General features: G+C 42.9%; 1 protein-coding gene and 1 pseudogene across 1 annotated transcript in view; both read right to left on the bottom strand.

The window, feature by feature from the left end:
- DPYSL2 (dihydropyrimidinase like 2) overlaps positions 1-14,971 on the bottom strand; it is a 139,472-nt gene that overhangs the window by 93,495 nt on the left and 31,006 nt on the right. The gene's annotated exons all lie outside the window — the stretch shown is intronic.
- On the bottom strand, positions 11,499-14,222 carry LOC141580959 (proteasome activator complex subunit 2 pseudogene; annotated as a pseudogene).

The following is a 14,971-nucleotide window of genomic DNA, read 5'->3' as shown; positions in this document are numbered from 1 at the left end:
GTATGTTCATATGGATGGATGTATGGGTGGATGGGTGGATGAGTGGGTAAGGGGGTGGGTACGTGGATAGATTAGTGGGTGGTAGATGGATAGATGGATGAAGGCTGGATGGATACTCGGGTAGATGAACAAACAGATGATGCGTGGATGGATAGATGGATGGATGGGCACATGATGTATGTATGTATGTATGTATGAATGGATAGATAGGTAGATGGGTGGATGGATGTGTGAGTGGATGAATGGATGGATGGATGAATGGGTAGGTGGACAGATAGGTTGGTGGGTGGATAAACAGATAGATGATGGATGGGTGGATACTTTGGTAGATGTATAGACAGATGATGGGTGAATGGATAGACGGATGGATAGGTGGGTGAGCGGGTGCACAATGGATAAATAAACACATTGCACAAATGTCCTTATTATAAAATACAGTCACACTGGGACTTGAGTCTAACAATCTTCCAAAGCACAAAATTTACAACCAGGTCCTGTCTTAGGCCTCATCCACTTAGTTGAAGTTTCTAGGAGGACTGTGGGTGGCTTTTTTTTTCGTTCTCTTTCTTCTCATAATCGACTCCTTTCCATCCTGTCAAGCCTGTGAGAAGTTTGCCTTGAGGCCACTGTCAGTGTCCTTACCTGCCCTTCAGACCTATGAGCCCCATCCCTTTGTCAACCACCCTCTGTTCCGTTTGTGATCAAGTCCAAAGGGGACATGTGTGTCACAGGCCCTATACTCCAAGACTTAGTGTTAGGTAGTTTTTCTTTGAGAAAAGATTCAGCATTTCACCATAAGCAACCAGATAACTCCCTCAAGTTTCCAATCCCCTCCTTTTTCCTGCCCCTTTGGGGAGGAGGATTCTGTGATTTTGTGTCTGAGCCCAGGCCCCTTCCAAGTGTCATCCACCAGAGCCTGCTTATCAACTGGATCCTCCTCTGAGATTTGTCTGACTTCTCTGTACTCCATCTGTCCACCCTGCAAGGTCATTTCTAGACCATCACCCTCTCATCAGTTTGCAGAAGCCCTGGCCTTCTGTGTACTGTCATCTCTCTCTCCAGGATACTTCTGCACATTTATTCAAGACATAAGCAGCTGGATCTTTTCATGTCTATCTGGCATTGGGATGTGGCAGAGGCCACTAGCTCTTCATGAAATCCATGTTCTTCTCTTCTTCCAGGACACACAACTGGACTACATTTCCCACCCTCCTCGTCAGTGAGATGCGACAGAGTTCTAGCCAATGCAATGCGTCTCTTCAAGGCCTAGAACATAGACCACTCCCTCTTCCTCCTCCAAGCTCTTTCTCCAAGCTGACAGGACAATGGTCCCCCAGATAACCGGAGGAGGCATGTGTTGAAGATGTTAGAACCACCAGCAGCTTGACTTTCCAGTTAATTGCATGGAGCAGGGACCTTGCACGCTTTGCCCACTCATCAGAAATGCTCACCTTGAACTATTATGTGATGCACAAATCAACTTCTTTTGTGCTTCAGTCGTTACACATGGTGGAGTCTATCATAGCAGCAGTATTCTTTGTACCATAACTTCTAACATAATCCTGTCTGAATTTAAAATTTGTGTGTAATACACACACACACACACACACACACACACCCTCAGTTTCTTCACTTTCCTGACCCCTGTGACCTTGGCCTGCCCTTATCTTTAGCCGTTCATTCCCAGGGCTATCTGAACCCTCATCCCCTCACATCATCAAGACGTGATGAGTCCCTCTCTTCATTCACAGCTGGGCCCCGCTATCCATTGCCTGGACCACTGTCACCAGCAGCTTCCTTCCACTGCTCTTGCCCTGCAGCCTCCCAATCCTGGCGTGCCCCTAAAATTCACTATTCCTTCACCTCTTCCGGGGGAGCAGCTACAGAACACCCAGACTGCATTAAAGATTGAGACAAGAAGAAGTCATTATATCGAAAAGACCTGCACTCATATATTACAGCACAAGTCACAATTGCAAAGATATGGAACCAAGCCAAGAGCCCATTGACCAATGAGTGGATAAAGAAAATGTGGTGCGTATACACCATGGAATACTACTCAGTCATAAAACAGAATGATAAAGAATGATATGATATCTTCTGCAGTAACAGATGGAGCTGAAAGCCATTATTCTAAGTGAATAATTATTACTCCAAGTGAATTCTAAGATTACTCTAAGTGACTATTCTATCATTATTCTAAGTGAATGCCACACAAGAGTGGAAAACCAGATACTGTATGTTTTCACTTACAAGTGGGAGCTAACCTATGAATACACAAAGGCATACGGAGTGATATAATGAACTTTGGAGACTCAGAAGAAAAAGGGTGGGAAGGGGGCTAGGGATTAAAAAAAAAAAACTACACATTACGTACAATGTACATTCCTTCCGTGACGGGTGCACTAAAATCTCAGACTTCACCATTATACAATTCATCTATGCAACAAAAAACCACTTGTACCCCAAAAGCTATTGATATTTTTAAAAATTCCTTTAAAAAGAGACTGGGATATCACCCCAGAAGAGCTTCACCCCCAAAGACTTCCCACCGGTCCTTGACCTGGCTACCCTCTCACACCTCTCAGCAGCTGTCACCACCTTCACCATGCTTCCTGTGTCATCCTCAATCCTGTTTTCATGAACTCAGTCTGGCTGGAGAGCCCAGTGCCGAATGAGGAATCACAAATGGATTCGTACGTACGAGAGTATCACGCACACCCCTCTTTTCTCCTTCCCCAGGTCTCACAGGAAGAGGTCAGCCTGTTCAAGGATTATTTCCAAATCCTTGCTGTTTCCTGCCCCACCCAGCTCCCAGATCGCAAAGTCTTCCTCTCCCAGACTCAGTCCTTTGAGCCTGGAAACCTGCCTTGTGATGCCTTGCGGATCCTACACAATTAAGCTTTGGGAATGGAGCTCCTGATCCCCACGTCCTCAACTTCAACTCCCATTTGCTTTTTCTACCCACTCCAATTGGCCTCTTCCCCTGACTCCATTAGAAGAGCTTGGGCAAACAGCTTGCTAACTGGTAAGCTAATGAACACTTAGTTATCTTTACTTAACTGAACTCATTGTGATACTTAACATTATTGCCTCTACCTTTTTTCTTCCAAATTCCCCTCCCTTGCTTCTGTGATGCTTTTTTTTTCTGGCTCTCTTCATACTTTTATAACTCTGATTTCTAAGTGTTCATGGTGAGTTTCTCTTACCCAGTCAACCCATGATCTCTGAGGTTGTCTCCTAAGCCTTTTTCTCTGCCATGGTTTCAACAACTACCTAAATGTTTCTAATTTCCAAAGCTTTATTCCTGATCCTTTCCACACTTCATTCGTTCATTCATTCATTCATTCATTCAGCAGGGTTGCATTAAGTGCCTTCTAAGTGCCAAGGGATATGATAGTGAAAACAACTTACAAAACCTTTGCCCTCATGGAAGTTACCATCAACAAGGGATAGCCATTTAATTAATGGGTAAAGAAAGAAATACACAAGATAACTTCAGATTGTGGTCAGTGTTATCAGGGAAATAAGCAGAGGATAGAGAGGTGGAAAGGCACTTTAGACAGAGTGGTCTAGGAAGGTCTTTCTGAGGAGCTGACTCTTAGGTGGGGATTTGGTCTCAAGAGCAAAAATCAGACTTAGCCTCTGAAGAGAAAATTCTGGACTTAGCCTCAGGCAGCAAAGTTATTTACTTAGTCTCTGGAGGAAGTAGCAGAGCATGGTGTCTGGGAGCTTAGTTCAGGACTTCATGTCTGGAAAAAGATATTGGGGCTTCAATTTAATTTTTGCAGCAAAGTTTCTGATTCGACATGTTAATTAAAAGGGCAGACTTAGTCTTTGGACTAAGATGAGAAGGAGGCAGCCATCTGAGAGAAGAGAGTTTATGTAAGAGAAAACAAAACCATGGATTAGGTGGAGTGTTTTGGGAACAGAAAGAAGTCGTGTGACTGGAGAACTGTGAGCAAGAGAGAGTGATAGACAAGAGCATGGCCCTTTAAAAACTGTGCCACAAATTCTTTGACATCCTCCTGATGAGAGGTGGGGTCTACATGCCCTCGCTTTGAATTCTGGTGGGCTTCTGGTTGCTTTGACCAGTAGAGTATGACAGAAGAGATGCTATGTGCTTCCCAAGGACAGGGCACAGAAGGCACGGTCTGAGCTCAGACACAGGTGAGAAGAATCCAGCTACCCTAAGGTCACCACGCTGTACGGAAGCTCAAGCCATGGAGAGACCAATGTAGGAATTCCAGCAGAGAGTCCACCCCAGCCCAGCCTTCCCGCCATGGTGCTGAGCTGACAGATGTATGAGTGAGAAAGACTCTGGAGGACACCACCCAGGTGTTCAAGTCACCCAAAGCCATTCCAGTTTTCCCAGATAAGGCCCTAGGTATCATGAAGCAGAGACAACATGCCCCTGCTCTACTGTGTTCAAACTCCTGATCCACAAGAGTGAGTGGTTGGTGACTGCTGTAGTAAATGGATCCATGAGCACAAGAAGACTGTTGTTGGTCTTCGCCACGACATTTTGGGGCTATGTGTTACATAGACACTTCTGCTTTGTACAATTGAAGTTAAAGCAACAGGCAGGGACCACATCTACAGGACTATGGGCCATGGAAACAAATTCAGATTTTATTCTATGTTTAAAACGAAGCCATTTAAGCATTCTAATCAGGAACCACAAAATCTGACTCAAAATTTCAGCTGTAGTGTGGTGGTGCAAGGGTCATAGAGAGGTAACCAGTGGGAAGGTGAGAATGGATTGTGGCTAAGACTAGGACAAGGGTACCTGAGATAAAGGGACAGATGTGTCATTTATGTTGAAGGCAATAATAACAGTTATTGCTTTTGCAGTAATTACTGTGCCAGGCACTGTTCTCAGTGCTTTTCAAGTATTAACTCTGGTTAAGCCTCATCATACATTTAATCTTCACAACAATCCTGTGAGGTAGAGTGGAAACAAAGTTGAGATTAAGGGACTTTCCCCAGGGACCCAAAACTTGCACGTGACAGAGCCAGGAATCAAGCTATGCAGTGTGACCAGTATGTGCCCTACCTCTTGTCAACTCTAGTTTCTGCTGCCAATAAAAGTCACCAATAGGCCGGGCACGGTGGCTCACACCTATAATCCCAGCACTTTGGGAGGATGAGGAGGGCAGATCACCAGGTCAAGAGAGCGAGACCATCCTGGTGAAACTCTGCCTGTATTAAAAATAGAAAAATTAGCTGGGTTTGGCAGCGGGTGCCTGTAGTCCCAGATACTCAGGAGGCTGCAGCAGAAGAATCACTTGAACCAGGGAGGCAGAGGTTGTAGCGAGCCAAGATCGCACCACTTCATTCAGAGCAAGACTTCTTCTCAAAAAAAAGAAAAGAAAAGAAAAGAAAGAAAGAAAGAAAGAAAGAAAGAAAGAAAAGAAAGAAAGAAAAGTCACCAATAGATTGGATGTGGAATAAGTAGGAGAAAACTATCAAGTGTGAACTCTAGATTTGGGGATTGAATCAAGGTGAATGGTGGTATATAAATGAAAACTATAATGTCAAGTGTGAACTCTCGATTTGGAAATGGAATCCAATTGAATGGTGGTGTATCAACACAGAGGTCCCCAACCCCTGGGCTGCAGACCAGTACAGGTCCATGGCCTGCTAGGAACGAGGCCTCACAACAGGAGCTGAGCAGCAAGTGAGCCAGCATTACTGCCTGAGCTCCACTTCCTGCCAGATCAGCTGGGCATCAGATTCTCATAGGAGCTCGAACCCTACTGCAAACTGCACATGGGGGAGGGTTCTAGCTTGTGGGCTCTTTTTGAGAATCTAATGAATGCCCCGGTGACCTGAGGTGGGACAGTTTCATCCTAAAAACCATCCCCGAGTCCTTCTGTCTACAGAAGAATTATCTTCTATGAAACTGGTCCCTGGTGCCAAAAAGGTTGGGAATTGCTGTATTAAATGGACATAAGAAAGACCAAGTGAAGAGCAGGGTGAAGTGGGGGCATGGGATTATGGGGGAGCTGATCAGGGTGAAGTGGGGGTATGGGATTATGGAGGTGCTGATCAGGGTGAAGTGGGGGTATGGGATTATGGGGGTGCTGATCAGGGTGAAGTGGGGGTATGGGATTATGGGGGTGCTGATCAGGGTGAAGTGAGGGTATGGGATTATGGGAGTGCTGATCAGGGTGAAGTGGAGTATGGGATTATGGGGGAGCTGATCAGAGTGAAGTGGGGGTCTGGGATTATGGGGGTGCTGATCAGGGTGAAGTGGGGGTATGGGATTATGGGGGTGATCAGGGTGAAGTGGGGTATGGGATTACAGGGGTGCTGATCAGGATTTCCACTTGATTGGGAAGATGGTTTCCATGGAGGCCACGGTAATTTGAGATGCCTTTAAGACATCCAAGTGGAAATAATCAGCCACTCAAGTGAGAAGATGGGGCTTAAGATGTAAATTTGGGAACATCCACTAACAAATGTTAATTAAGTCAAAGAATTGTATGATACCAGCTGAGGAGGAGGTAATGGTGGAGACAAGAGGGCCAGTCCTGATACCTCTGATTCAACTAGAGAAAGAATGGTCTGCAAAGAAGACTCACGACGAGTAGCCAAAGAGACAGAGAGTAGCATGTATTGGACACCAAGAATGGAGAGTATTTCAAGAAAGAAGGTGAGATTGGCTAAGGCTGCTGAGAGGCAACTGGAAATAACCACTCCCACATTCCATGGGCTCAACTCAGAAATGCCCAATGACCAACTCCAGCAGAGTCTCGCATTTCTCATTCCCACCCACCCTCGCTTCTTTCAAAGCTGCTGAGGGCAGGCAGAGGGTGAGATAATGGACATGACAGCAACACTGTAGTGTAAGGTACCATTAATAACTGTGGACAGCTGCTCTCTTACAACTTCCCTTCCTCTAGTTCAATTCAAATTCTTCTTCAGACATGAAGTCCTGACAAACACTCATCATGTAATTAATGATGTTTCTTTCCCTTCTGGTTGGAAAATGAGGGGGATCAGCACCTTGTAACTGCTGGTGATGATACTTACACAGATTATACTAACGTCCGCATGCACCTTTACTGAAAGGATCTAATTATACCTATTGCAGAGATAGATCATGTTAATGATTGGAAATTCCCAGTAGGAAATTTCCCTCTCCCCAAAAAAGATGGCTGCTTACTGTTTTAATGTTTCTGTTAAAGCGTAGAGATGAACCTGGTTCAAGTGAGACACTGGCTATCAACAAGACCCATTATTTCTGCTTGGGAGAGAGGAAGCCCCAAATCCTCCCCCTAGAAGTACTCATGGGGTACAGCCCACAGAGCCTGGCTGTGAGCTGCGAGCTGTGGACAAACTCATTTATGTCCGCCTTTAACATCAAGTAAATAGAGGTCCAGAACTGCTCAGAGCTGCAGATAGGTGCTTCTCACCAGCAGAGGGCTGCAACCATTGTGAGTAACAGCTAACTGTGATCTTAAATAGAAAATAAAGTGAAAATAAATCCTTTGATGGGGCTCTGTCTAAAAGTATCCTAAGGCTTGTCTTATTCCTCATCTGTAAATAATTCACGAAAGACTTGACCTGGAGAATGAAAATAGACCCTGTTTTGTGAAAGTTCTAAAACACACAGCCCCCACCGCCCAGCTTCAGGCAGAATGGGCTGCCAAGGCTGTCGGGCATGGTGGCGTCTGCTCCTGATTAATGATTACATGCTGTCTTTTGCTGAACCAAATCTGCTTAGCATATCTGCACTATTTCTTTCAACAGATTATCTCCCATGGACTAGCCATGGCAAAGCTGGGACATGAGGCAAAGGAAAGTGGAGGAAGGACTTTCGTGCAATGTTTCAGCTCAGCACGATGAGACAGGGATTTGGTCTCCAGGCATGGTTGGTGAGTTTAGATATGAGCAGTGGAATTACTGAGACATCACGGAAGGCTGCAATCCTAGGCAGCTTCTCACTACAACCCTGACTTCCTGTTGAAACTTGCTGAAATTAATACAAGAGTACACAAGGTCTCGGGTGGGTAGAGGGAAGCTTGAGAAGCAAGATATCAAAGCAAGAAACCATCAAGGAAAAGATCAATAGAGCTGATGATACAGAAAATGTAAATGTTTTAGTATACATAAAATTTTAAAGTAGATAATAAACTAAAAAACAAATATTTGAAACCTATGAGTTAATCTCCTTAACTCTTTATGAATCATAAAGATGAACATTCCAAATTATTTAAAGAACTAAGAAAAGCACATGAACCAGCCACTCATAAAAGAAGAAATTCAATGCTCAATAAATACAAGAAAATATGCTTAACTTTAGTAAAGGACAATTTTTAAAAATTGAGATCTTGTATTTTAGATGTGAAACAGATGGAGCCTGGAAAGACTGAAAATACTGTACTAAGTATTAAACAAAGTGTGAAGCAATCGGCTCTCTAATTTCTTTCACAAGAATGTAAATTGGTACACTCTTTGTGGAAGGAAATATGATTAAAAATTTTAATATACATAAACTTTGATACAGAGGTTTATTTTCTATAAATTTACTATAAGGAAATAATGGGGGAAATATTTACGTTTACGAATGTTCTTCATAACACTACTAAAATATTTTTTAAATAGTAAAAACAAGCAGAGTATTTAAATTCATGGTATATCCAACCACATAACTATTAATTTTTTAAACGTATGCAACATATTATTAAATACAAGAGCAAAATACAACAGAGTTTATACATTAGGATCCCATCTGTTTAAATTAATAGACTGTTTTTTAGAACAGTTTTATGTTCACAGAATAAGAGCAGAAAGTAACAAGATTCCCATATATCCCTTTCTCCCCCACCACAAGGCAAACACTGTTTCTCCTATTATTAATACATTAACATCTTGCGTGTGTGTGATTCATATGTTGCAAGTGATGAGCCAATATAGTTACATTATGACCCACTGAAGTTTACACTAGGGTTCTCTCTTGGGTGTTTGTATATTCTGTGGTTTTAAAAGGGTAATAAGATGTATCCACCACCACAGTATCATGTAGAAGAGTTTTACTGTCCTAAAAATCCCCTGTGCTCTACTTATTATTATTATTATTATTATTATTGTTGTTGTTTTAAGATGGAGTTTCGCTCTTGTTACCCAGGCTGGAGTGCAATGGTGCGATCTTGGCTCACCGCAACCTCCGCCTCCTGGGTTCAGGCAATTCTCCTGCCTCAGCCTCCTGAGTAGCTGGGATTACAGGCACGTGCCACCATGCCCAGCTAATTTTTTTTGTATTTTTAGTAGAGACAGGGTTTCACCATGTTGACCAGGATGGTCTGGATCTCTTGACCTTGTGATCCACCCACCTCGGCCTCCCAAAGTGCTGGGATTACAGGCGTGAGCCACCGCTGCCGGGTGATCTACCTATTATGGCTCCCTTCCATGCACCCCTTCCCCAAGCCCATGGCAAACACTGATCTTTTTATTGACTCCACAGTTTTGCCTTTGCCCGAATGTCATAGAATTAGAATCACATTATGTATCGTTTTCAGATTGGCTTCTTTCACTTAGCAATAAGCACTTAAGTTTCCTTCATTTTTTTTTTTTCATGGCGTGATAGCTCATTTCTTTTTATCACTGACTAATATTCCATTGTCTGAATGTACCACGGGTTGCTTATCCATTCACCCATTCAAAGACATCTTGGTAGATTTCTAGTTCTTACCATCATGAATAAAGCTGCTATAAACATTTCCATGTAGATTTTTTGTTAGACATAAGTTTTCATCTCCTTTGGATAAATACCAACGGGAGCAGGAATGCCGGATCATATGGTAAGATACTATTTAGTTTTGTAATATACTCCCAAACTGTCCTCCAAAGCGGCTGTACCACCTTGCGGCCTCACCAGCAATGAATGAGAGTTCCTTTTGCTCCGCATCCTCACCAGCATTTGATGTTAGGAAGTGGAGCAACAGGAACTCTCATTCATTGCTGGTAAGGATGCAGTGAGGTACCACTACACATGAAAATCCAGGACGGAGTACGGCCATTCTAACAGGTGTGCAATGATATCTCATTGTTGTCGGCTTTGTTTGTTTTGACAGAGTCTCACTTTGTCACCTAGGCTGGAGTGCAGGGGTGTGATCTCTGCTTACTGCAACCTCCACTTCCCGGGTTCAAACGATTCTTATGCCTCAGCCTCTTGCATAGCTGGGATTACAGGCATACGCCACAATGCCTGGCTAATTTTTTTTTTTTTTTGTATTTTTAGTAGAAACACGGTTTTGCCAAGTTGGCCAGGCTGTTCTCAAACTCCTGGCCTCATATGATCCACCGATCTCCCCTCCCCAAATTCTGGGATTACAGGCGTAAGCCAACACACCATTCTCTTTGTTTTAATTTGCAATTCCCTGATGACGTATGATGTAGAGTACCTTTTCACGTGCTTACTTGCCATGAGTACATCTTCTTCGGTGAGGTGTCCCTTAAGGGCCCACTTTTTAATTGGGTTGCTTTCCTATTGTTGGGTTTTAAGAGTCCTTTGTATATGTTGGTTAACAGTTCTTTACCATGTGTGTGTCTTTGGCAATTTTTTTCTCCCAGTCTCTGGCTTATTGTCATTTTTTGACTGTGTTTCCTTCCTTCCTTCCTTCCTTCCTTTCTTCCTTCCTTCCTCCCTCCCTCCCTCCTTCCTTTTTTGAAGTTTCACTGTTGTTGCCCAGGCTGGAGTGGCTTATCTTCATTTTTTTTTAACTGTGTTTTGTTTTTTTTGTTTGTTTGTTTGTTTTTTGTTTTTTTTCCTTCCTTCCTTCCTTCCTTCCTTCCATCCATCCATCCTTTTTTTCCAAGTTTCACTCTTGTTGCAATGGCACCATCTCAGCTCACTGCAACATCCCCCTCCTGGGTTCCAGTGATTCTCCTGCCTCAGCCTCCTGAGTAACTGAGATTACAGATGCCAGCTACCACACCAGGCTAATTTTTATATATTTAGTTCACCATGTTGACCAGTCTGGTCTTGAACTCCTGACCTCAAGTGATCCACCCGCCTCAGCCTCCCAAAGTGCTAGGATTACAGGCATGAGGCACAGCGCTGGCCTTGACTGTGTCTTTCACAGAGCAGAATTCTTTTTGCTTTTATTATTAAAATAATAAAAGCTTGAGCCGGGCGCGGTGGCTCAAGCCTGTAATCCCAGCACTTTGGGAGGCCGAGGCGGGTGGATCACGAGGTCGAGAGATCGAGACCATCCTGGTCAACATGGTGAAACCCCGTCTCTACTAAAAGTGCAAAAAATTAGCTGGGCATGGTGGCACATGCCTGTAATCCCAGCTACTCAGGAGGCTGAGGCAGGAGAATTGCCTGACCCCAGGAGGCGGAGGTTGCGGTGAGCCAAGATCGCGCCATTGCACTCCAGCCTGGGTAACAAGGGCGAAACTCCGTCTCAAAAAAAAAAAAAAAAAAAACAACAAAAAAAAAAAAAAAAATAATAATAATAAAAGCTTACCTATTTTTTTATGGATCATGCTTTTGGTGTTTTATCTAAAAAAATCATCTTCTAAATTATATCCTAGGAGTTTTATAGTTTTCCATTTTCCATTTAGGTCTATGGTGTTTCCTGAGTTAACTTTTCTGAAAGATGTGAGGTCTGTGTCTAGATTTATGTTTTTCCATGTGGTTGGCCAGTTAGTTCCAGGACCATTGTTGAAAAGGCTGTACTTTCAACACTGAATTGTCCTTGCTCCTTTATCAAAGATGTGTCAACTGTATCTGTGTGGCTCCCTTTCTGGGCTCTCTGCTGTCTTCCCTTGCTCTGTGTGTCTACCATACCATCTTGACGACTGTAGCTTTACAGTAAGTTTTGAAGTCAGATGATATCTAATTTGTTTTTCTCCTTCAATTTTGTGTTGCCTATTCTAAATCTCCTTTGCTTCTCCATAAAAACTTTAGGTACACTTGGTTGATATCCATTAACAACTTGCTGGTATTTTGATTGTATCTAATGTATACATCAAACCGGGAAGATCTTGACAATGATGACTCTATCTGTGAACATGTAAAATCTTTCCATACATATACGCATATTTTGTAGATTTACACCTAAGCATTTTTTGGTATACAATAGTATGTTTTTAACATAAATTCTAATTGTTCATTTCTGGTATATAGGAAAGCAACTGGCTTTTGTATAATAACCTCATCTCCTACTATTTTGATATAATCATTTAATAGTTCCAGAATATTTTTTTCAGATGGAGTTTCACTCCGGGATTTTGCTGGAATTACAGGCATAAGACACCACACATGGCCAAATTATTATTATTATTAGGAGTTATTATTATTTTTAGGAGTTTAGGAGCAGAGGTTTAATAGGCAAAAGAAAGAGAAAGGAAAACAGCTCTCTCTCTCTAGTCAAAGAGAAGGGACTTCTGAGATGAAAAGGCCTTGATCGTTATCTTTTAATCCGCACAAAGTATAAGTCATCTATTTCCATTCTAGCCCTGGGCTGAGCATATAGGTGGCTTCTCTTCACGCTTTGAGTTGACAGTTTTCTCCAGGTTGCTTAAAGTATGATAAAGCTCAGCATAGAAAGCCCTCAGGTCAAGCACAGTGTCCCTGATCTCCCCATAGGCTCCCTCATCTTGCCTGTGAACCAAGACCTGTGTAATCCATTGCATGTGTTTCCTTGGACGCCTTGGCCACAGCTTCTCCATGTTCTGAGAAGTAGTTAGACATGGTTGTCTAGAAGGCTTCCACTTTGGACTTGACTGCATTCACCCTCTCTAGTACCTTCTCCTGGAGTGATGCCCCAAAATAATTTCTGTCCTCAATCTTGCGAATCAGATGCTGGATCCATATGATCACCAGAATGCATTTCTCTTTCAGAGTCCAGATTTCTGGCTTAACCAGGGAAACAGGAACAGGACCTTCGCATGCCAGGGAGAAATCCAAACTTAGAGACTTCTTTCTTCTCCTACTTCTCTGTTTCCAACACATCATCCTTGGAGAGAGGGTCTGGGATGGAGATTTCAGTGGCGCTTAGAGGGAGCTCAGATCAGCCACATCGAAGGAGCCCTCTTGCAAGAGCAGATTCAAATACATGATTTTCTGTGGTAAGAATCTGTAGAGGAATTCCTCAGCCTCCTGGAAAATATTTTCCCTGATGACGTCCACCTGCTTGCAGAACTCCCCACTCAGGTGCACCCTGCAGGGTTTGGCCATGCTGTGCCCGTTGCTAGATCTCTGGTCTCCTGGCTAGTCCTGATTCTTGCTAAAGTTCCCATCTCTCTGGTTATATTACGCATCTGTTCTCACTTGTTTTTCACTTTTTCCATTAGAGGCCTTAACACATTAATCATAGTTATTTAATATCTGGGTCTGGTTACGATGCATGGTCTGTCTCCTGAAATTGTTTTTTGTCTTTCAGTATGCCCTGTCATTTTTTGAAGGGCAGACACAATGTACTGAGTAAAAGAAATCTGGGTCTTGCTGCTGCAGCGGACTTCTGCTCTAGTAAGCATATTTTTTTTTCCAGTCAGGGTCTGTCTCTGTCACCCAGGCTGGAGTGCAGTGGCATAATCTTGGCTTGCTGCAACCTCTGCCTCCTGGATTCAAGCAATTCTCCTGCCTCAGCCACCCAAGTAGCTGGGATTACAGGTGTGTGGCACCATACCGGGCTATTTTTTGCATGTTTAGTAGAGACGGGATTTCACCACGTTGCCCAAGCTGGTCTCCAGCTCCTTGGCTCAAGCAGTCCACCCACCTTGGCCTCCCAAAGTGCTGGCATTACAGACATGAGCCACCGCTCCTGGCCTCCAGTAAGCTTTGGCCATGTATCATTAGCTTGTCTCACCAATTGTAGAGGAAATGTCTTGCCTTGTGACCTCAATTATCTGACTGATAAAGAGTTGTTGATTTTCAGTTTCTGAAGGTTTTTCTCTGTTGTGAGAATATAATTCATGACTCTGAAATACCTGGTGAGGTCGGGCGCGGTGGCTCAAGCTTGTAATCCCAGCACTATGGGAGGCCGAGGCGGGTGGATCACAAGGTCAAGAGATCCAGACCATCCTGGTCAACATGGTGAAACCCCGTCTCTACTAAAAAATACAAAAAATTAGCTGGGCATGGTGGTGCATGCCTGTAATCCCAGCTTCTCAGGAGGCTGAGGCAGGAGAATTGCCTGAATCCAGGAGGCGGAGGTTGCGGTGAGCCGAGATTGCGCCATTGCACTCCAGCCTGGGTAACAAGAGCGAAACTCCGTCTCAAAAAAAAAAAAAAAAAAGAAAAAAAAATGAAATACCTGGTGAGTCAGATAAGAAAGTAGAAGCCATCCCTTTTAATTAACATATATAGTATATATACACACAATAAATGTAAATGTGTATAATTTATTTTTAAGACTCTAGAAAGATATATACCAAAATGCTAATATTTTTGATATTTGTTGAGCAGATGGTGTAATCCTCTATGTAGAAGGTCTAAAAGAATCAACAACGACAACAAAAACAACTGGAACTGCTAAGTAATTACAGCAAAGTTGCAAGATACAAGGTTAGTACACAAAAGTCCATTGCTTTCCTGTATACCAACAATGAATAGTGGGATTTATAATTAAAAACACAATGCAATTTACATTAGCACCCATGAAATGAAATCTTTAGGTATAAGTCTAACAAGCACATCCAAGATCTGTATAAGGAAACCTACAATTTTTTGATGAACAAAATCAAAGAAGAACTAAACAAATGAAGAAATACTGCCACAATCATGGAGTGGAATCTTTTCAAGATGTCAGTTCTTTCCAACTTGATCTATACATTTGACACAATCAAAATCCCAGTCAAAATGCCAGCAATTGTTTGTGGATATTAATGAACTAAATCTAAAGTATACATGAAAAGCCAAAAGACCCAGAATAGGCACCATGAAATTGAAGGAGCTGAACCAGTCAGATAGTACCTGACTTCAAGACTTACTATAAAGCTATGGTTGTCAAGA

The sequence above is a fragment of the Saimiri boliviensis genome, chromosome 13 (assembly GCF_048565385.1).
Source record: "Saimiri boliviensis isolate mSaiBol1 chromosome 13, mSaiBol1.pri, whole genome shotgun sequence".
NCBI lineage: Eukaryota > Metazoa > Chordata > Mammalia > Primates > Cebidae > Saimiri > Saimiri boliviensis.
This window is presented reverse-complemented; position numbering and strand designations above follow the sequence as displayed.